The sequence below is a fragment of the Anopheles merus genome, chromosome X, assembly GCF_017562075.2.
Source record: "Anopheles merus strain MAF chromosome X, AmerM5.1, whole genome shotgun sequence".
Lineage (NCBI taxonomy): Eukaryota > Metazoa > Arthropoda > Insecta > Diptera > Culicidae > Anopheles > Anopheles merus.
The window spans coordinates 20360487-20384357 of NC_054081.1; positions in this window are offsets into that span (position 1 = coordinate 20360487).

Genomic DNA, 23871 nt, shown 5'->3' on the forward strand with positions numbered 1-23871 from the left:
GCTATGCATTTCCTTTACAGTTCAATTTTAAGTTCTTATACTTGATTTAACGTTTTCAATGCAATGGGATTATTGGGATTGTGGGATTGTGGATTTTAGGTGGTATTGTAGGATTAGACAAGATTTCTAATTTTTTATAATTGTGCCCGTCTAAGTTACTGTTTATGAATCTTGTAAAGAATTTTTGAACTATTTTTGCCGTGAATTTTTCGATCGAGGGAATCTGGCAAATTGAATGAAGGGTTCTTGTTCTGAACCATGGAGGTATTGTTTTCAGAAACTTATTTTGTGTTCTTTGTAGTTTCATTTTATGTGTTTTAGCACAACTGTTCCAGACAGGCGAAGCATATGTGATGATAGATCTTATTATGGTATATGATAATATTTTATTGCCTTTATTCAACTTAGATTTTCTATTATGTAAACTATATAAGATACGAAATACTTTTTCACATTTAATGACAGTATTTCGATATGTGATTTGAACGTTTATCTCTTGTCAAAAATCAGGCCAAGATATCTTACGGCTAATTTCCACGGTATATCTGTATTTGAAATTTTGAGCTGTCTTCTAGGATTGTTTCTAGTACTTGTAAAACGCGTGAAAAACATAGCTTCGGACTTGTCAACGTTAATCTTTAGTTTCCATTTTAGGCAATACTTGGACTATTCCGGAGGCAGTAATAGCAACATCATCAGCAAATAGTTATTGAACACAATTCTTAATTTTTGGGAAATCAGATATGTATATATTGAACAATAGTGGTAAAAGAATGCTTCCTGGTGGCACGCCCGCTCGTGGTGTATAAGCTTCAGAATGTTTGGAATTTATTGTCATTTTATTTTTCCAAACAGTAATAAAACTTCGTGCAATATGAATCAAATAGTTTGGGAATTTGAGTTTGATCAGTTTTGCAAGTAATCCATTGTGCCATATAGTGTCAAAAGCTTTTTCTGTATCTAGCAATACGATCCCGGTAGATTTTTTAAGAGCTCTATTAAATGTTATATGTGATTTTTTGTCTTTTCAGTTGATGAGCAATTGATAAATTTGGTTGAAATCCAAATTGTGCTTTAGGAATGATATTTGAGTTTTTTACATAAGTTCTTAATTTGTTAACGATAAGTTTTTCAAATAATTTTCCCAGACAACTTAGTAAACTCATCGGTCTATAATTTGATGCCAATCTGAGATCTTTTCCAGCTTTAGGAATGGGAACAACTTTTGCTATTTTCCAACACGATGGAGAATAACCTAGCTTTAGGGAACTATTCATTATAAGGTTTAAGTATATTATATCATTTCTTGGAAGGTTTTTTATTAATGTATTATTAATTTTGTCTAGTCCAGCTGATTTTTTGTTTTTGATTTGTTTTGTTGTTTTAATAATATCTGAAGGTTTGATGAAATTCGCAGGGGTGAAATTAGCATCAGGATTACTATGAAAAAAGTTATTAACGATCATATTAACTTTATTTTCTACAGGGCTCGTATATTGGCTAGTAATATAGTGTGCATTTTCAAAATGCTTCTTGATGGTTTCACATTTTTCTGTGGGTGTTAATAATATTTTTTCATGGTTTCTGAGAGGCTGGATTGTTGATGGTTCGTTTTTTAAGGATCTTACTAATTTCCATAATTTACTGTTATTCGTATTGTCATTATTATTGATCGCGATCAGATTGTTAGACCAAGCCGAATTACGAACAGTATTTAGTTGTTTTCGATGGTTGTTTTAAGGAATAGATATGTAGATTTAAAAGTGCTATTGTTTCTGTGCCTTTGCCATTTTTTCCTATATTTGTTACAGATTTTAATAAGATTCAAAATATCGTCTGGTATTAAGATGTTAAATTTACCGGGGGTTGCTTGTGGAACTGCAATATTTTGTGCCGAAATTATTTCCGTGCTGAGATTTGTATTTGTAAGTACTATATCGATTGTTGAAGGGCAGCGATTGGGGTTGGATGGAAAATAAGTAGGAGAATCAGGATGATACAAGGAAAATTGTTCTATTTGCATTTTATCAAATAGGCATTTACATGCTTGATTGGCAGAGGCACAATTCCACAATCTGTGTCATGCGTTATGGTCTCCACAAATAAAGTAAGTATTGTTTCGGTTCGATAACTTTTTTATGTCTTTTTTGAATTTTAACGTCTTAATTGAATGCAGGCAATAATTTGTGCTTTATATTATTATTTACAAGTAATAGAACTCCACCTTTTGATCCTTCTAGTCTATATAACCTATGTGTGTGGTAATTTGGCAAGCTAAAGCGCTGTCTGGGTTTTAAGAATGTTTCTGTTATTGCCATAATATCTATTTCATTTGAGTTGAGAAAATTAATTAGGTCTAGTTTTTTCTTTGAAATGCTATTTGCATTCCAGTAGGAAACTGTCACATTTGCTATATTGTCCATTTTACAGGAAGCAAAACATTTGAACGATTTTAAAAACGACCATAATTTGATCTTCTTTGGATGAACAGCTTCGAATGCTAGCGAATGTTTCTGTTATTATTATTGCCAGTTCATCTGAACTGAACAGATTATTTGTGTTTGTATTTGTGACATTTGCGTACGATGTAGACGAGGGCATACGGGTGTTAGAACGAGAACTATCAGGTCTAAGGGCTTGCGCTTGTGATAAGGATGGGGGCGGTAGGACGGGGAAACTATTGCTTGAAAACGTTACCTGTCTTTGGCTGTGTTGCGTTTTTTGACTTTCGCCTTTTGCTGCCTGAAACTGTTTACGAATTGGACAACCGGTGTAATTGGCCGCGTGGTTTGCTCCCCAATTTGCACTTTTTAACTTGTGCGCTGGTAATATTCCATTGCTGCATGTTTTAGCCAACGGGCAAGTTTAAGACGTGTGGTTATCGCCACTGTTGTATAAAACGACGAGGTCGCCGAAAAGTGACAAATGGTTGTTTACAATTTGTGTTTATTGTTAAGCCGTTGACAGCCGAACCGAAACGTCGCCGATTTGCTGTTACCAGAGGGAGCAGAAAAAACATCGCCGCGCGAATCGAAAAACGGTCATCGCGCGAGCGCCATGAGGTCAAGTCAGAAAGCATAGGATAGCGTACGTGAAATTTTTTAACCGATCCGCCGCGAAAATTTACTTTGCTACGTTGTAAGAATTGAGCAATAAAGTAGTGCAGTAAACGACGAGTTAAAAGATCACGTTTTAAGTTTCAGTTGAAGAAAGAACTTTGCTTCTAGAACATTTAAAAAATTTCACTTCTTAATTTGTGAAAGCCCGTGTGAAGCTTAGTTGAGTGAACATGAACCGCAAGAACGCTGAGTCCAACCCCGCCGCGAATTCGACAGTGCGACAACTTTCCCCGGTGCACGATTTAGAGGAAGACACTGTTTCGATACAGGATTTGGTCCAGCAAGCTCGCAATCGCTGAACGCGCAATGTGGAGGCACGGTCTCCCCAGTCAACCAGGAAACCGCCGAAGATGTGCTCCTTCCTTCGGCCGTGCCCGTACCGCGAAGATTAACGCAAGGTACACCTGACCGCGGCGACACGGACCGTGAACCTGCGAGCGCACCGTCTCGATCAAGCATTGCTTTCCCGGATTTTCTGCGTTACAACGCGCGAACTAGCACTTTTGCGACTCGGCTCAGAGACGCAGACCAGAACGCTGGGCCCAGCCAGCCTCCAGCCACGCAGCCTGATCGAGATCGTGACCTACAGCGAGCTTTAGAAGACCTGGAGATCAAGCAGCTTAGGGAACGGAACGAGTTGATGCAATCTTTCCAGGCAACCGGTCATCAGGGAACAACGCATCAGCAAACAAGCGCAACTGGTCATCAGGGAACGTCTTCTCAGCAATCACGTGTGAGTATCGTTCCGGAAAGATTTCAGGCGAATGTTTTCTCAGCCTTTGATCCTTCGCAGATGCAATACACGGTTAGACATGGTGGAGTACGGCTACGGGACTTGCCGACGTTTGCCGGCAACCCCGAAGAGTGGCCGATGTTTCTTTCCTCCTTCGAATATACCACGGAGGAGTACGTCTACAACGATGTGGACAACCTAGACCGACTTCAAAAGGCTCTGAAGGGAAAGGCGTTAGAGTCAGTACGTTGCCTCTTGATGCATCCATCCAATGTACCAAACGTTATCAGCACATTAAAAATGCTCTACGGTCGTCCTGAGATTATTGTTCACTCGCTAGTAAATAAGGTGCGCGCCATGCCCGCGCCTAAACAGGATCGTCTCGATACGCTGATAGACTTTGAGATCGCAGTCCAGAATCTTTGTGCGACAATCACAGTCACAGGTCTCGACGAATACATGTTTAACGTGGCTTTTTTATACGAGCTGACGGAGCGCTTGCCTTCGTCGCTAAAGCTCAATTGGGGATGTCATCAAATGAACTTGGGACGTGTAACGTTGTCGAGCTTCAATGATTGGCTGAATCATTTGGTCCAAGCAGGCAGTTCGGTGACTGTTTCTTCGGTACACGTTCCAAAAAGTCCGTATAATACAAGAACTGCATCGAATGCCACAGCGAACAGGCAACATCGACATGTGAATGCACATCTCACTGCCGCTCCAGCGCGACACACTGCATCGAGTTCTAGCAGAGCCACACCACGTTGCCTAGTATGCCAACAACAATGCGCCAACGTAGAAAGCTGCTCTGATTTTCTTGCCATGGACATAGACGCCCGTTGGCGAGCAGTGCGAGAGAAACATTTTTGTCGCAAATGTCTTGAACGATACTTTAATCATTGTGAAAGAAGAACGCCGTGTGGCACAAATGGTTGCGTTTTCCTGCACAACAGATTGCTTCATGATGGTCGGAGAACCACAGCCGAAGCGCTATCAGTCGCAACCGGCGGACACCATATGAGCAAACACCACCAAACCGCGTTAGCGAAGCCGCCACTCTTCCGTTATGTCCCGGTTACACTTCATGGCAATGGCCGCAAAGTTGATACGTTTGCGTTCTTGGACGACGGCTCGTCCGCCAACATGCTTTGGTAGAAGAACTTGGCCTGCAAGGAACTCCTCATCCGTTGTGCCTCTGGTGGACCGGAAATCAGAAAAGAGATGAGAAGAATTCAGTGAGGGTATCGTTAAGTTTGTCAGGACGTGATGAAATCGGCAAGGTGTATGTCTTACCAAATGTGCACACCGTACAGAGTCTGGCGCTACCGAGACAGTCACTTAGCGCAGAGAAACTTCAAAGCACATTCGAGCATTTGAGAGGCTTAAAGCTTAATTCATACACTGACATCACGCCTAGGATTCTCATTGGTATGAATAACTGCCATCTAGGTAATCCGATGACATACCGTGAGGGAAAGCCACATGAACCTGTTGCCGCCAAGACACGATTGGGCGGGATAGTGTATGGATCGTACCCAACGAATACCGGTAATGGCGCGAATGGCTTCCTAAACCATCATAGCCCACAAGTTTGCCCGTGTGTAGATAGCACCGACGATAGAATCGATATTGAGCTTAAGAAATATTTTGCGATCGATTCGATGGGCATTACCAAATCGCCTCATCCAGTTGGCTCTAAAGATGATGAAAAGGCGTTGGAGATCCTTGCAACCACGACTCATTTAAAAGGAAATCGTTACGAATCAGGTTTACTGTAGAAGTATAGCAATGTTCAGCTACCACCAAGTAAACTCATGGCCATAAGACGTTTCGAATGCCTGCAAAGAAAAATGCAAAAAGATCCGGTGTTGAGAGCTGCTATCATCGACAAGATGAACGATTACGAAACAAAGGGCTACATCCGGCGCCTCACACCAAACGAAATAGCTGATACACGGAATACAGACTGGTTCTTGCCGACATTTCCTGTAACGAATCCTAACAAGCCAGGAAAATCCGTATAGTGTTCGACGCAGCCGCAAAATCTAACGGAGTCAGTTTAAACACGTTCCTGCTTAAGGGTCCAGATCAGCTGGTAGACCTCCTGACGGTCCTGTATAAGTTCCGAGAGCATGGAATAGGCGTAGTAGGAGACATCAAGGAGATGTTCTTTCAAGTGGCTATGCGACCCGAGGATCAGCGCAGCCAAATGATCCTATGGAACGGTGGCGAGACTGATAAGGCCCCAGACGTGTATGTTGCTACCGTTATGACGTTTGGGGCGGCGTGCTCGCCCTGCTGCGCGCATTATGTAAAGAATTTGAACGCTGAAAAGTATAGAGATGAGTGTTCTCGTGCCTTCGAATGCATTGTCAAAGAGCATTACGTCGACGATATGCTCGCCAGTGTCGAAACGGAAGATGAAGCAATTAAGTTGGCGAAGGACGTACGTCACGTGCATGCGAAAGGCGGATTCGAGATTAGAAACTGGCTCTCGTACTCGCATTTGGTGATGAAACAGCTAGATGTACCTGTAAAGATAGAGAAGGATGTTAACGTTGGCACAGATACGAGAACAGAAAAAGTATTGAGAATGTGGTGGGACACGCGAGCCGACACATTCATGTATAAAGTCTCACCTAGAAACGACGAGCAGTTACTGGCAGGAACGAAACTGCCGACTAATCGCGAAGTGCTGCGTATCCTTATGAGGATTTACAATCCTTTGGGTCTATTGGGGAACGTGTTGATGTTCCTGAAAGTATTGCTGCAAGAAATATGGCACGCTGGTGTCGGATGGGATGAGCAGATTGGCGGCCGTTTAGTAGAACAGTGGGAAAGGTGGACCAGCATTTTACCTGCCGTCTGCCAGATCAAAATTCCAACGTGCTACCGCCAGCGTACGTCGGCCCTCCCTGGTAACGTACAGCTTCACATATTCTGCGATGCAAGTGAAAACGGGTTGGCAGCGGTTGCTTATTTCCGGTTTGAAGAAGAAGAAACAATAGAATGCGCTCTAATAGGTTCAAAAACTCGAGTAGCACCGTTACGGTTTCTATCGATTCCCCGTTTAGAATTGCAGGCAGGAGTGATTGGCGCACGGCTCGCACTTACGATAACACCGAATGACTTACTCTTGAGCAGCTCTAACGGCATCAAGCCTGCACCGTTCGATGATACAGCGACGGCCGTAAAGTCAACATGGAAAGCGTCGCAGTGTAACGCCAACTTGTTTTGGAAAAAATGGTTAGCCGAGTACCTTCCGACCCTGACCCGCAGAACAAAGTGGTACCTTCCATCTCGTCCGATCGAGGAAGGTGATGTAGTGTTGATTGCTGATAACAACCTACCGAGGAATTGTTGGCCGAAAGGAAGGGTGATAGAAGTGGTTAAAGCCAACGACGGCCAAGTAAGGCGAGCCACCGTGCAGACAGCAAGCGGAATCATCGAAAGACCTGCAACGAAGATAGCCGTGTTGGACGTTCGTAGACCTAACAAATGAAGAACGATACGGTCAACCCACCAAACCCAGAACGTATTTGTGGTGATGCGGCACCAGCGTAACGGTTGAACGATGAACGGAAGTAGATCGCCGACTTTAGTATGGTAAGTTGCGTATACCAGCAACGTACCGGGCGGGAGAATGTTGTATAAAACGACGAGGTCGGCGAAAAGTGACAAATTGTTGTTTACAATTTGTGTTTATTGATAAGCCGTTGACAGCCGAACCGAAACGTCGCCGATTTGCCGTTACCAGAGGGAGCAGAAAAAACATCGCCGCGCGAATCGAAAAACGGCCATCGCGCGAGCGCCATGAGGTCAAGTCAGAAAGCATAGGAAAGCGTACGTGAAATTTTTTAACCGATCCGCCGCGAAAATTTACTTTGCTACGTTGTAAGAATTGAGCAATAAAGTAGTGCAGTAAACGACGAATTAAAAGATCACGTTTTAAGTTTCAGTTGAAGAAATAACTTTGCTTCTTGAACAGCCACTCTCGATACATGTAGGGGGCGGGTAGTAATTGTCTCCTCCGTGTCCAAAACTCTGACAATTTTTGCATTGCATTATTCCACCTTTGTTGTTGTAATATTTCCATACTACTCGCTGATGCTCCAGCGCCGTTATTGTACGTAGTACTTTTAGATTGACCGTGCCTTTAGAAAAATGCAGAAGGTAACCAGCTTGCTCATCATACCGTTTGTTTTTCATTGCTAGTTTTTTAATCGCAATTGGGATTAAATTCTTCTCTTTTAACACTTGATGACACCCGAGGCAATTATTTTTCTGTGTATGTCGGAGATATTTGTACTTGCCACTGTTATCGGTGGTGGTGGTCAAACTGTCTGAGCAGCTCTCGTGTGCGTAATGGGATTAACGTCTATTTCACTATCTGCAATTAATTTTAGAATCCCAAAAGGATTTGTATCTGAGTTTTTAAACGCCTTTGAAGGAAAACTTTCTTTCGGCTTGAGAAAGGTGTTAAGAGGTACTGAGGCAAGCCTCTTATTTTTAGATCCTTTAGGCCGGCCCATGACGAGAAACCGGGGGAAGCCTTTTTTATTGTTAGTCACTTTGTGGGTGTGTTTGTCGGTTCTCTGTAGATACTGCTAACACGTCTGTTCGCTATCAAGTGTGAATGCGGACTGATAACGTTCTTAACTATGCCAGCAATACACTCCGAATAAATAAGTTAACAATTGATTAATGAATAAATAAATAAACAAATAAATAAACTACTACTAATAAATACATTTCAATTTAACTATTAACAACTTGAACAATTATATAAACTATAAATATTTTTAAAATGCCTTATAACATTGAAATAATCAAATCAATAATATATAAATAAATATAAATGTCACAATAAATTAATAATCAGCATCTGAAGAAATAACCGATTAAGTTATTTTTTTCATTTTTTTATGCTTTTGAATGCGGATTAGGGTATTTCCGCTTGCGTCTCAATTGAATTTCGGAACTCCTTTTCATGTTAAGAAACCGCATTCTAACAATCACTCGTTGTTTTGCAAACGTTTTTATGATTTCCAACGGCAGTTCCGGAATTTTTTTCTGAATGGTCATTGCAATTTTAGCCACAATATCCTTCATTTTAGAAAGATTACCATTCTTATTGATTTTGTTGAAAACCTGTTCCATGTGTAGCATATCTGCTAAACATAACTTATTATAAACCACATTATCAGCTATAGACCCATTGTAACACACTTCGGAAAGCCAAATCACACCATTGCAACACATTCATTATAACACACTCAGCAAATCAGATCATATCATAACAAAGAAACCGGAAGAATTCAGGCCCCACCGTTCATATAAAAACAATTGTGACACACTTCTTGTAAACACCCGAAAGACGCATAATAAGCAAATCAGGCGTTATTGCAGGCAAACTAGGTGAACCGAGAACGCATAGCAAATCATAACCTCAGCGACGAAAACATCCATTCCTTAGCAACAATAGTTGAAACCTTCTTTCGCAATACAGTAAAACCGAAGCATAGGCACACATCGACAAACACCCCACACCACTTCAATTTATAAATTGTTACCAATAACAATAACATTTAATTAGGACAAAAACACATTCCAAAACCAAATGTAAGACGAAACCCAAAACATATCTTGAGTATAAATAAAACCAATTCCGACCGTGGCAAGTCAGATTCGTTCGGACTGCCAAGATAGGACGTTACGCTTCCTAATTCCTTTCCCTTCCAACTTATTTCAAGAGTTTAGTTATGTCCCCCTACCCAAGGTAAGGCTTCTAAACTCCAACGTTTCCAGTAAGGGAAGCCTCCTAAAGGTTTCTATGATCGCTTGGACGATCAAGTGTTAAAAAGTCCGCTCGATCGATGTTTTATTCCACCTCGGCTCATGTCAGTAAAAACTGACCTATCGCGACGTTGATCGATGTACAGTATGTACCGTATGTACGCTCATCACATTATATGGCGACCGTAACTATCTTACGAACTTACTACACATGTTATACCCGAGGGTTACAATGTTTGGGAAGCCAAACAAGCCACTCACTGATGAATGCCTGACAAATGTTGGAGGTTGGCTGTAGCAGTGATCAGAATTAATTTTAAATATTTGACAGCCTATGTTTAAATTTAAATTAGTAAATTTGTAATTATACTTATTAGCAATATGACCCATGATATATTGCAGTCCATCAATTTCTTGCTGTGATTGTATAACAACGCTGCTACCAACAGTACTGATTGAGTCTGAATCACTGCTATTGTCCTCCATTGCCTGGCAAATACTTACTTACTTAACTTATGCGGCGCTAAAACCGCTTTGCGGTCTTGGCCTGCCTCAGTAGTGTCCGAAACCGCTCACGGTCTCGTGCCTTCGTCTGCCAGTCCGTTATCCCGGCCTTAATGGCGGACGCATCCACGCCATCTTGCCACCTCAATTTGGGCCTGCCACGCCTCCTCTGGCCTTGTAGACGGCCTAAAAAGACTTTACGGGCTGGGTCGTCCGTTTCCATGCGTACAACATGGCCAGCCCTCCGGAGCCTGGCGAGCTTGATACGCTGCATGACAGTGAGGTCGCCGTACATCTCGTATAGCTCAGTTAGTTGATAACCTTTAGGTTCTGCAATACATTGCGGTTTGTCATCAGGTGTTGTGATTACTTCCACGTTGATGGTGTTGCGGCGTTTTATGCACAGATATACGACGCCTATTATGACTATTATTGGAATGACGAATGAACTGCCCAATGACCATTGCCAAGCCCACATGATACTATTACTTTCCAGCTTAATATTCTGCATTTCCTTTCGTAGGTCTTTGTGCAGATTGTGTAGATGTTCAAGGCTTAGGTTTGTAACGTTGTTAGAAGCTGCAACATGTACTCCATGGATTGGTAGATAAGTAGGAAAACAAGGCAGTTCTGTTATATTGACTGGAATCAGTTTCCCATTAACGTAAATATTGCATGTATTATATTCGATGAGGAGAGAGCCAGTAAGATTTCTTCTTTCTACTCCGCAGTTTGTATCCAATGTGAATAGTTTTACCGAATTGATAAGTATGTGGGACTGGTCTAAGTTGAATATCTCTTCTTCTGTTGGATTGGTGATTAAGTCACAGCTAGCATTTTTCTGTTGTAACAGCATCGTTATGCATGTGGTGTCATTTTGCCGTAGTTCTTCTGGGTTATACATCCTTTTGTCAAGCGTCGAGACGATGTAGGTTTGGAAAGTGATAGTAAGGAAGTAGGGATGAGGGATATACATTATTTTACCATAATTAATTGTCGGATAAATATGTATCTTGTTGAATACTCTACGTTTAAGTTGCGGGACGCTAATGATGGGTACTGACTCGTCATGATTTACAGCAACTTTTGTGGAGGTATATGATAGACTCTCTATGGTCGTATTCGCGTCAATGTTATTATGCTGTATGTCTGTTATTATTGTATTTGTTTCATTTTTAATAAGTAATCTTGAGTTTGTAATTCCTAGTTTCGCTAGGGTTATGCTATCAATCAGTATGTTCACCTTTTCAGATAGGAATTTTAAGTTCATTAGAATATTTATGAAATATAGTTCCGTTGAAGAACTATAAAAATATCTACTGCGTTTTTAACTTTCTGTAAGCTATCCTCCAAGAGCGATGTTAAATCTCTATTGATTATAACTTGTGCGTTATTATTCTGAATCAGTTCATTAATCGTAGAATTGATCAATCTTAAATCATTTGCGTCTGGACTACCAGCTATAAATTTCCAGACGGTTCCTATTGTATCCCAGTGCTTCTGTCGTCTTGGAATCAAGGTTTTTTAACATTTCCGTAACGTGTTCGAATTGTGCTGTAATTATAGGCGTGAATTGAGTTTCTTCAACGTTCTTAAAAGCCGTAACCAGTGAATTAATTTCGTTTTATATTTTAATACTTTAAAATGGTGCATAAAATAATTAGTTCCTTTAATTATTCTAGCTGTACCTCTGTCGAACGCTACGATGGGTACGTAGTCCATTTTTGTCAGCGTTACGTGCTGACCGATCGCTATGGGGATCCATCTGTAATGTAATGTCAAATATTAATGACTTTCAAATCGTTTTTATGGATTCTCTTTCTATTTTCTGTAGTGACCGTACTTCTATTAATTTTCATTATTTTTATCTTTTTATAAGGATTAGCTTGTTACATTCTACGTTTTTTTTTCATAAATGCCTGCGCTGAATCGGGAGTTTCTATTTCTTTTTTTTTTATTATAGTGATTTAAATGAATTCCTTGCTTGTGTTTCAAATTTTCAGCAACTTTTTCAATTACCGATGAACTGTTTCTTGAAGGAGTAATTATTTCCAGAGGGGTAAATGTAGTACACGAGTGTACCGAATTGTTGTATTTGAACAAGGCAAGTTGTATCAAATCTATAGGGACCATAAGTGGATTCTCGGTTTTACAAATTCTATATAATTCCAATAGTGTAGGGTGAAATCTTTCGACTGTGCCATTCATTTCGCTTCTACCAGTTGCGGTTAAAAAATATTTGATATTGAAGGTGTTTAAAAATTGTGATATTTCACCGGAATTGAAAAACTTTTCTCCGACCATCACTATAATTTCTGGGGGCCTGTATTTTAGTGTAAATTCCTTAAGTGCAGGAAACACATCTACAGTTGCTCTAGAACTGATACGTGCTACTTGAGCAAATTTTGAAAACTTATCGACACATGTAAGAAAATAATGCTTTTCCAGGAACAGTATATCAATATGTACAATTTCAAAAGGTCTTGCTGGTAAAGGAGTGATTTGCAATGGTTGATTTTTCGGTTTCCTGTCATATTTGCATTCGTTACAGATTAGGCAATTTTTTATGAATCCTTTTAACAGACCAGTCATTTTTGGGAAATAATACTTCCGTATGATCTGTTGCTTATTTTCCTCTAATCCTCTGTGGGCTCTATTATGTTCTTTACTAACTATATCAATTTGATGTGAAGGTGATTCAATGTCCTCTAAATTTTTTTGAGTGAATCATATTTTTAACATATTTTGTCGTCCATAATATTTTTTGTACGTTTCTTGAACTTTTCCCATTATTTTTTCTGATGTGTACAATCCGTTCAGTTTTGAGGCATCGAAATGCGTTTTTAAAATATTTAATAAATTTCTTTCAGTCATATCATTTGTATGTATTGTTGTTCTCTTAAAATTCGAAAAGGGGTTCTTAATTTCTACGTTTTGATTACCTTCTTTTATTATGACTTGATGCCGAAAAGCATTCAGAGGTCCTTCAGTAGATGGTATATATAATGAACCACAGTCGGGTGCCGAATGCTGGGTTGCTGTTATGGAGCAACAAATCCTACTTAGGGCGTCGGCCACGACATTTGCTTTTCCTGGCTTGTAGATTATTTCATAATCGTGCTCTTCGAGATAAGATTTCCATCTCTTTAACACTCTGGGCGCTGGCATTTTGCATTAGCTTTCTGCAGAGAAAACAGTACAAGATAAGAGAGCGATGAGAGCGTTTCATTGGCTTACGATCGTTCACTCTCTTTCCGATCCTCACATACGATGCCACTTCTGCAATATGCGCTCTCTCTTTCTTCCCGCTGCAATGCGCTCTGCTGAGAGTTGCTGAGAGACCAATCACAGAGAAGAGGAGTGAACAAAGCTGTGATTCCAAAGCGAGCCACACAGCGCCCAGAGTGTTAATTTAGCATTAGTGTTTTTCTGTGAAAGTGTAAAAGTAAGCGGCTGATGATCCGTTACTATCTTAAATTTAGTTCCATACAAATAGTTCCTAAAGGTTTTTAATGACCAAATAATAGCCAACATTTCCTTTTCGGAAGCGGAATATGTTTCTTCGGTTTTTGTTAACGATCGAGAGGCGAAATGTATTGGATTATCTGTACCAAGTTCACCCTGTGACAAAACTGCTCCTATAGCGTAGTTTGAAGCATCAGTTGTTAGCACAAAGCGTTTTCTATAATCAGGATACATCAAAATATCCGACGAAGATAAAATCAATTTCAGTTTTTCAAAGCATTCAACTTGTTCTGTCATCAATGTGATGTTTTTGTTCGACGTAGGATTTCTTTCTCCTCTTAATATACTAGTAAGTGGCTTTGCTATTTTTGAAAAGTCTTTCACAAACTTTCTATAATAATTCATTAGACCTAAAAATGATCGTAGCATTTTTATGGTTGTTGGAACAACGAACCTTTTTATCGCTTCAACTTTCTGAGGGTTGGGTTTAATTCCACTACTCGTTATGATGTGCCCTAAAAATTCGACTTCTTTGTGTAAAAATTCAGACTTATCCAGTTGAACCTTTAAATTAGCTGCGTTTAGTGCTTTAAGAATCGTGTCCAAATTTCTCAAAAGTTCTTCTAAAGATTTGCCAAATACTATTACATCATCCATGTAAATGTAGCACATTTTGCCAATATAATTTCTTAAAACGTCATCTATGGCTCTTTAAAAGATCGCTGGGGCGTTTTTTAACCCGAAAGGCATTCGTGTAAATTCATATTATCCATTATTAATAGAAAATGCTGTTTTTTCTATGTCGGACGGTTTCATCTTGATTTGGTGAAAGCCAGAAGCTAAATCAAGAGTGGAGAAATATTGTTGTCCTCTTAATTGTTCCAGAACATACGCTATCTCAGGCATGGGATACCTTTCGCTTACAGTCATATCATTTAGTTTTCTGTAATCTACGACCACGCGGAATTTCTTTTTTCCTGAAGCGTCGTCCTTTTTTGGTACAATCCAAACTGGGGATGTCCAGGCGGATCTCGACGGTTTAATGATTCCATCTTCCAAAAGCCTTTTTTATTTTAATATTCACCTCTTCTGTATAAGCGGCCGGATAAGGATACACACGTTGATGTACTGGTATATCATCAGTAGTATTAATGGCACATTCAACATTTGTAGCACATGACAATTTTAAATTAGGTTCGTAAAAGACTGATGAATTATCATGAATTATCATCATGTTTTCATTATTTTTTGTTTAGTGGAAGAATTCTAATGATCCACACGGAAATCAACCATATTATTATTCTCTTTAAAAGGGTGTTTTAAATATGGTATAGTAAATCTTTCTCCATTATCTGTAGTTATTTTCATTGAACAATTTTCAAAAGAAATATCAGCCTTAATTTTTTCTAGAACGTCTGTGCCAATTATTCCTTCAAAGAAAGGATGAAAGTCATGAATAAAAAACTGATAAGCTTCCTTACATTTTGGGGCAAAAAATGCAATACCTATTGCATACTTAGTGTTAAAACTCCCACCAACAGATTTTATATTATAGTTTGAGACTTTGCATGGTTTAGCAATTTTATAACTTGAGGCAAGTTTATTTGAAATAAAATTTATATTCGATCCACTATCGATCAAAAATGGGTAATCTCCCGTTACGGTGGGCAAATTGATATATGGGATGAATCTGTTCACTAATTTGCGTTCCATTCTAATAAATTAAGCTCTGTAGATTGATTGTTTTCCGAAGTTCTATAGGACAAACAATCTTGATTGTCCGTTTGGCAATATGTCTCATCAAGCGGTTTTGGACCCACTACATATTCAAGAGGAGCAGCGGTGTGATATGCTGAAACTTCTTGAATGTCATCAACTCCGTAAGCTTGTCTATTAATTGAAGACGATGCTCGGGGGCGTTTTGCGTTAAAATGTGGTTTGTTATTTGTTTGCAAAGAAGGCGGATGGTACGACTGGTATTGAACTAGACTGTTCAGGCGGATTCATTATTCTGTTTTTTTTATTGGATTTCGAAACGTCTAGCTTTACGAAAAATGATGTAGAAATCGTGTCACCTTCAAATCAAATTTTAGCTAACAGAAATCAAACGTTAAGTTCACTCAATCTAAACTTTTCTCTAATATAACTAACATTCGTTGTTTGCTAGTTTATCACCACGTATTCACAATTTTAAAATTTTAAATTATTTATTTATTTATTCATTTATTTATTTGAATCAAAGTTATCGGGCAGTATGCCTAAATAACTTAATGCTTACAGAGTACAAGTTTAAAGTATGGCCCTAGAACTAACTTGAATATGCTGACGCAGCTGACTAACGGATTGATTGAAATCTGCTGATAACCCTAACCTATTATACACATCAATCATTATGAGCAGTGGATCATTGGCACCAAAACCAGTCGATCTAAAAGGGCTTCTTAGTAGCTCTCTACTTCTAAGACCTCTAGAGGGAGTAGAAAAGCAAATAAAATTTAAAATGTCAGATGCATCAAAATCTCCAATTAATAATTTATGCATACAAGTTATCTGAGCCGTAGTTCTCCTATGCTGTAAAGTCTCTAAGCCAAATAGTAAACACCGATCATTATACGAAGGACATGGAATTTGGTTTGACCAGGGAAGACGATGAAACATAACACTTGTGATTTTTATCTGAAATTTTATCTATGTATGTGATTTGATGTGGACACCAAACTACACTGGCAAATTCCAGGATGGGACGGACTAAGGAACAGTATAATGTTTTTTAAACTGAAAGGATCTTTAAAGTCGGCCGAGACACGTAAGACAAATCCTAACATTTTAAGAGCTTTAGTGACGATAGTTTGATAATGGTTAGATAAACTAAGCTTACTGTCTAAAATAACTCCTAAGTCCCGAACCTGAGAAAAACGTGGAACGCTGTCTTCATTGATTTTGTAGTTATAAATAATAGGATTTTTTTTCTTTGAGAATGTTAACATCTACATTTGCTAAAATTAAGTAACATTTCATTATTAAAACACAATGCAGAAAAATAGTTTAACGAGTCTTGTAACATTTCACAGTCGTTAGAATATTTAACAGGTAGGAACATTTTTAGATCGTCAGCATATAATAACAATTTAACATGAGGAATAGCAAACACGACATCGTTAATAAATATAATAAATAGTAAAGGTCCTAATATACTCCCTTGAGGAACACCAGATAAATTATGGAATGTGGCAGATAAAATAGTTCCTATCTTAACGTTGATGCAACGATCAGTTAAATAACTTCTTAACCACTCAACAACAATTGTGTGAACACCATACTTTGATAATTTAGATTGCAATAGAAAGTGGTTGATCTTGTCAAAAGCAGCGCAGAAGTCAGTATAAATGACGTCAACCTGTAAGCCCTTGTCAATATAGGAGTGGCAAAAGTTAAGTAAGTATATTAGATTGGTCTCAATCGATCGTTTCGGCATAAAGCCATGTTGAACATTAGAAATTAATGGTGAAAAGACTTGGAGCATATGACGAGACATTATCTTTTCAAACAGTTTACTGCACGCACATAACATTGAAATTCCTCTATGACTGCACACATTAGTTTTGTCAGATTTTTTATAAACAGGAAACATCCACGATGATTTCCAAAGACGTGGGAAGAATTTCGATTGCAAGGATTTGTTGAATAGTTTGGTGTTGGAATTAGAATAATTATTTTCGAACATAAATTTGAATTGCATAAAACAAAGCGTTAGGAAACTAAGATTAGGTTATAAACTACTCGACGTTAGAAACTGCTCGATCTGCTTGAACTATGAACTGCATGAATTATTATATACAAAAAAGGACAAACGAATATACAGTTGCAAACCGACCAGCGATAAAGGTGTACACTTTCCTATTCAAATTTCCTCCAAATATCACAGCCAGCCCCTTTTCGTGAATATATTTCACATTTTTGGTCCTTCGAACCGGATCGTGATATACGGAGAAGAAATAAGTTTCATTCTGCATCAAGAGTGGAATTCGGTATTCGTCGTCAAGTGTGCAAGTCATTCCGTGACAATTCCCGCCATCGCATATCGCCCCGCATCAAGGGCAACGGTCGGTTACACGCCATCATTTTGAATTTCGCGCCATCGCTTTGTTCGTTATTTTCGTGTGATATCGCAGTATTTTCTTTGTGCAATGGATAAGAAAATTAAGGCAGTGCAACTGAAAAAGAGGATCGCCCTGGAGAACATAAAATCGCTGGAACGGTTCCAGGCGAAATATTCGAGTGATGATGCCAAGCAGATTCCGGAGGTGTTAGAAGATCTGGCGAAACATAAGGAAGAGTTTTTCACCGCAGTTTCGAAACTGGAAGAGCTTGAAGATAAAGACGAAGCGGTCGAAGCCAGCATAATGGAACGGATCGACATTGAAGAACGCTGTCGCAAGCTAAAATCATTTCTACGGGAAAGACAGCCAAAGGAAGAAGGTTCGCTCAACGATACAACGGGCTTGGCTTCCTCAACGCTTGCATTCGGTCGACCCCACGCGCCAAATTTACGTTTGCCCAAAATCGAACTTCCAACATTTGACGGAGATCACACAAAATGGCTTTCTTTCCGAGATCGCTTCATCGCAATGATCGACGCTTCAGCCGAGCTTCCATCTATCGCGAAGCTACAATACTTACTGTCATCGTTGAAGGGGGACGCGGCGGTACCCTTCGAGCACACACCTTTAACGTCGGACAACTATTCGGTTACCTGGGCGGCGCTTCTTAAACGGTACGACAATTCTCGTCTTTTAATTCGCGAATACTATCGCAAATTGCACTACCTTCCGGGAGTGCAATTGGTGTGCGTTGACAAGCTCACGCACCTGGTGGATGAATTCACCCGCTTCGTCAACGTCTCATTCGTCAACCAGGGCAACGGAGATTCATCGCAAATGCAGCTACATCTCGCTCGGCTCCTGCTGCATCGACTGCGCACACCCAACAGCCAAAGTGTCCATTGGAGTGTTCCGAAGACCACACACTGCGCAACTGTCCAGTGTTCATCGCCAAGGAGGTCCAACAGCGACGGGACGTCGTCGCATCGAAGCGACTGTGCTGGAACTGTTTGAGCAGCAATCATCAGGTTAGAGCGTGCAAGTCGGATTATTCGTGTCGCACGTGTCGTGAGCGTCATCACACACTTCTACATCATTCACCACCCTATGCTCCACCCGCAACGGTAACATTGTCAGCTCAGTCGAATGAAGACAATGTGTTTCTGGCGACGGCAAACATCCAGATCAAGGATGACTACGGGAACACCCATGAAGCAAGGGCGTTGTTGGATTCGGGATCCATGTCGAATTTCATCGCTGAGGAGTTCGCACGGAAACTGCTGACGAGTCGCAAAAGGGTCAACGTCGCTGTATCGGGCATCGGCAATGCAGTACAGCAGATCAAGGGTTCCATCGTCGCTACCGTTCAGTCCAAGACACAACCCTTCGCAACGGAGATGACTTTCTTGGTTCTGGACACGCCATCCGCAAACATCCCTACATCACCAACGGACGTCTCTTCATGGAAAATGCCGGACGTGGCATTGGCGGACAGCACCTTTAACAGTCCGGGGCAAATCGACATCGTCATCGGAGGCGATACGTTCTGGGAGCTCCACACCGGTCGCAAGTGCTCTATCGGTAGAGGCAAACCGTGGCTGGTCGAAACCCACTTTGGTTGGGTTGTCACCGGCAACACTCATCATTCGTCAGTCGGTCCGCGGCTGTGCCATCTATCTGCATACGACACCCCACTGGAGGAGACCATGCAGCGGTTCTGGGAGAGTGAAACCATAGCCGAGGATCCTGTGCTATCGGTTGAGGAGAATGCTTGCGAGAAGCATTTCGCAGCAACAACTGTTCGCAACTCAAGTGGAAGGTATGTCGTTAGTTTGCCATTTAACTCCAACCCTAATATCGTTTTAGGAGAGTCGAAGGAAATAGCCGATCGCAGACTGCGTTCTATCGAACGGCGGTTGAACACCAATGCTAAAATGAAAGAAGAGTATGTGAAATTTATGAAAGAATATGAGCATTTGGGGCATATGAAGCGGCTTACCAGTCCTGCAAACGATTCGGTAGAGCATTACTACCTCCCACATCACGCTGTCGTTAAAGAGTCAAGCACAACCACGAAGGTGCGTGTCGTGTTCGATGCATCCTGTAAGACTTCGAGTGGTTACTCATTGAACGATAAACTCTTAGTGGGACCAGTCGTTCAAGAAGATCTTTTATCGATTATCCTTCGGTTTCGTTCTCGTGCCATTGCTCTCACTGCAGACGTAGAGAAGATGTATCGGCAAATTTTACATAGCCCTCATGACCGTAACTATCTACGCATCCGGTACAGAGAACATCCTGCAGATCCTATATCGACCTTTGAGCTACAGACGGTTACGTACGGCACAGCCTCTGCTCCATTTTTGGCAACCAGGACCCTCAAACAGATTGCTCTTGACCACAAGGAAGAGTATCCTTTGGCAATGAACGCGGTCATGAACGATTTTTACGTAGATGATTTGCTAACGGGTACCGATGATTTGTCCGAAGCAATCGTTATACAAAGGCAAATCTCAGACATGCTAAATTCAGCTGGTTTCACGCTGAAGAAATGGGCATCGAACCGCTCCGAAGCATTGAAGAACGTTCCTTCAGAAGATGTGGCGGTACAACTCTCGCACGAGTGGAAGAGCTCGAAACAAGTATCCACACTAGGCATCGTTTGGGAACCGGCAACTGATACACTACGGTTTCGTATTGAGATACCACCTACAACACCCAGCATGACGAAAAGGTTAATTTTGTCATATATCGCCAAGATATTTGATCCCCTCGGGCTACTGGGCCCAACGATCATCATCGCAAAGATGTTCATGCAGCAACTATGGGCTCTCAAGATTCATGGAAAGGCATATGACTGGGACAGCGAGCTACCATCGCACTTACAGCATGAATGGTCGAAATTTCACTCTACATTATCTTCACTACGCAATTTGACAGTCCCACGGTACATATCGCAATGCACGGCAACAAGTCTGCAAATTCATATCTTTGCTGACGCATCACAACTAGCATATGGTGCTTGTTGCTACATTCGGGCTGAAAGCATGGAAGGAGTCACCGTGCAGCTGCTAACAGCCAAGTCAAAGGTCGTTGCGTTATCCAATTCACATTCCATAGCTCGATTGGAATTATGTGCAGCACGACTAGCCACACTTCTTTACGAGAAAGTCCAGCAATCACTGAAAATTTCTGCTACCACCATCTGTTGGACCGATTCCATGACTGTCCTTCACTGGCTGAATTCAGCACCAAATCGATGGAAGCCCTTCGTTGCAAACAGGGTTGCAAAAATTCAGCACACGGCTGGAATACAATGCTGGAAGCATGTTCCAGGCTCGGACAATCCAGCAGACGACATTTCGCGAGGTTTAACGCCGGAAAAGTTGCTAGTGTGTGAGCGCTGGTGGCACGGGCCACATTGGTTAGCACGCAACTCGGAAGAATGGCCACAGAACACACCATCACCAAGCGAAGATGAGAGCGCAGAAGAAGAAAAACTATCGTCACGGGTTGCAAGCACAGCATTAATCTGCGAATTTCGAAACAGTTTGTTCTCACGATTTTCGATCTACCACAAACTGCAAAGAGTTGTTGCACATTGTTTGCGCTTTATACAAAACGCAAAGCGCCGCGTAGGAAACAAGGTCCATGCTAAGGATATCCCACCGCTCACTGTAGACGAACTCAAGGCGGCAGAACTCAAGTTGTGTTATCTTTCGCAACAAGACACCTTTTCCGAGGAGATACAACACCTGCAGAAGGGCAAAGAGATTCCGAAGAACTCCAAACTGAAATGGATTTCCCCTTTCATAGATACGCAAGGTATTCTGCGCATTGGTGGCCGGCTCAGTAACGCACATCTGTCGGAATCAGAAAAACACCCGGTAATATTATCATCGAAACATCCACTGTCCGCACTACTAGCTGTTTCGATACACTTGAGTAAGCTGCATGCTGCACCACAACTGCTTTTAACAACACTACGCCAAAGCTTTTGGATAATTGGCGGTCGCAATTTATGCAAGTCTGTGTACCACAGTTGCCACGCATGTTTTAAGGCCAAACCCACACTTCTTAAGCAAAGTATCGCCGATTTGCCAACATCACGAGTCACACCAACAAGACCATTCTCAGTATGCGGAGTAGACTATTGCGGACCAATCTATATAAAACAAACCATACGCAACAGAAGTCCGATTAAAGCATACATCGCCATATTTGTATGTTTTTCAACAAGAGCGGTACATATCGAACTGGTTGGCGATTTAACATCAACAGCATTTATCAATGCACTTCGTCGTTTGATTGCACGTCGTGGTCAAATCAGTGAACTGCATTCCGACAATGCAACCACCTTTAAGGGAGCGGCACATGAGCTGAATCGCGTCTACAAGATGCTAAAGAGCGACGAACACGATCGAGCTGCTATATTTGATTGGTGCGCGATGAATCATATGAAGTGGAAGTTTATCCCACCAAGAGCACCACATTTTGGAGGTTTATGGGAGGCGGCGGTGAAGGCAGCTAAAAAGCATATAGTCAGAACAATAGGAACAACAAGCATCACACAGGAGAGCATGCTTACCCTACTTGCCCAGGTAGAGCAATGTTTGAATTCGCGACCAATTACACCTCTATCCGATGAGCCGTCGGACTTGGAACCATTGACACCGGGACACTTCCTCGTCGGTGGCAATCTGCAAGCGGTACCAATCATCGATTACACCGAGACACCGAGCAACTATTTGAGGGAATACCAGTTGGTACAAAAACATCTGCAAACCATTTGGGCTCGATGGTATCCGGAGTACCTGCAGCAGTTACAAGCTCGAGCCAAATATTGCAACGGGAAATCAGCGGTTCTGAAAGAAAATACACTGGTGATTATTAAGGAAGACAATGTACATCCTACCTCGTGGCCGATGGGGCGCATCGTTGCAGTACACCCTGGAAAGGACGATGTTGTTCGCGTCGTTACACTGCGCACTGCTTCAGGGAAGCAAATCGTCCGCGCAGCTAATCGTCTGGCAGTTTTGCCTAATCCGGACGTAATTAGCAACTTAGAGCAGAAGGAAACCACTGGCACTGAGTAACGCGCAGCTGCAAGCCACGCGACATTGTTTACATTTCGCACTCATGGCAGAACAAGATACACGCAACACACATTCACACATCTACACACACGAGCAGTATGATAGGAGATAAGCGTCAGGTTCAAGAGTCGAACTTTTTTTGAATTCTTTTTTTGAACTCAGTTTTGAATTTATATATTGCATGAAATTTAAAGAAGTTCTTCTTTGGTGGCCGGGAATGTTGGAATTAGAATAATTATTTTCGAACATAAATTTGAATTGCATAAAACAAAGCGTTAGGAAACTAAGATTAGGTTATAAACTACTCGACGTTAGAAACTGCTCGATCTGCTTGAACTATGAACTGCATGAATTATTATATACAAAAAAGGACAAACGAATATACAGTTGCAAACCGACCAGCGATAAAGGTGTACACTTTCCTATTCAAATTTCCTCCAAATATCACAGCCAGCCCCTTTTCGTTTCGGCATAAAGCCATGTTGAACATTAGAAATTAATGGTGAAAAGACTTGGAGCATATGACGAGACATTATCTTTTCAAACAGTTTACTGCACGCACATAACATTGAAATTCCTCTATGATTGCACACATTAGTTTTGTCAGATTTTTTATAAACAGGAAACATCCACGATGATTTCCAAAGACGTGGGAAGAATTTCGATTGCAAGGATTTGTTGAATAGTTTGGTCAGTATGGGAATGAGAGCAGCCTTGCAGTTATTGAGAATTGCGCTGGGAATATTGTCAGGCCCAGGTGCGCAGGAAAGCTTCAACAACGAAATAGCAGATTCTACCTCATCATCGTTGATTAGTGGTGTGCATAAATTAACCTCATCATTTGTGAAGGATAAAGCCGATGTTGAGTTAGACGGTACCGAGGAATTGTTGGTGTACACAGAAGAGAAATATGAGGCAAATGCATTGCAAAACTCTTCATCTCCGGTAATGGTGTTTCCCTCAAACTACATCGAGGAAGGAATTCGTCCACAGGATTCCTTATCTTTAGCAAATTTCCAGAAAGATGTAGGATGTCCCCGGCAGGCAATTGACAGCTA